Source organism: Arachis ipaensis, chromosome B06 (genome assembly GCF_000816755.2).
Source record: "Arachis ipaensis cultivar K30076 chromosome B06, Araip1.1, whole genome shotgun sequence".
Lineage (NCBI taxonomy): Eukaryota > Viridiplantae > Streptophyta > Magnoliopsida > Fabales > Fabaceae > Arachis > Arachis ipaensis.
In genome coordinates this window covers 1,066,543-1,067,377 of record NC_029790.2, presented here as the reverse complement: position 1 = coordinate 1,067,377, position 835 = coordinate 1,066,543, and positions in this window count along the sequence as shown.

Genomic DNA, 835 nt, shown 5'->3' with positions numbered 1-835 from the left:
GAATTATATATACATATATTATCAAATATTATGTCAATTTACGTCTTTTTTTTTTTACCAAAAATATGAAGACTCGAACCCGCAACCTCTTAGATAAGTATGGAAAGATTATGTCATTTGAGCTATTACTTATTGGCTCAATTTACGTCTTATTTATCATCACATAAGACTTAAATCCAATGTAATAATAAAAATGAATTATAAACTCGCTACATTTTTCTGTATATTGATATTGATAAGCATGATAGCTAGTAACTTAGGCAATGCTATTAAATTCATTAAAATAATGCATTCACTTACCATTTGTTTCTTTCAATTCTATTAAGTTTATTAATTATGAGAATAAATAAATAAGATACATTGAATAAATATACATGCATGTCAGAATTGTTTACCTAAAATCAATTTGAATTAGTTTAGTAGTTAATTCATTAATTTATTTAAATAAGTATTAAGAGTTTGAATTTATCTTGTATATACAGTAATTTATTGACCAATAATAAACTTTTAAATAAAATTTCAATCGACAATAGATTAATTTTTAACCTATTAAACTTAGAAATACCACAAAAAAAAATTGTTTAGCTAAAATGTTAAACCATTTAAATTAGTTTTGCCTAGCTTCACAGTGGAGTGCACTAAAGATTTAGATGTTAATTTAGTACCTTATCACATTTAAATCATCACTACTTTGAATTTGATATTGTGTACACATTGTTTTAAAATAACACAAAATATAATTAATAATTTATGGAGGTATTTATGGATGGAGTTAGAGTCACGTTTAAATAGATCTGGATTTGGCCTTAAAAGAATATTGGGTCTATTTTGATCG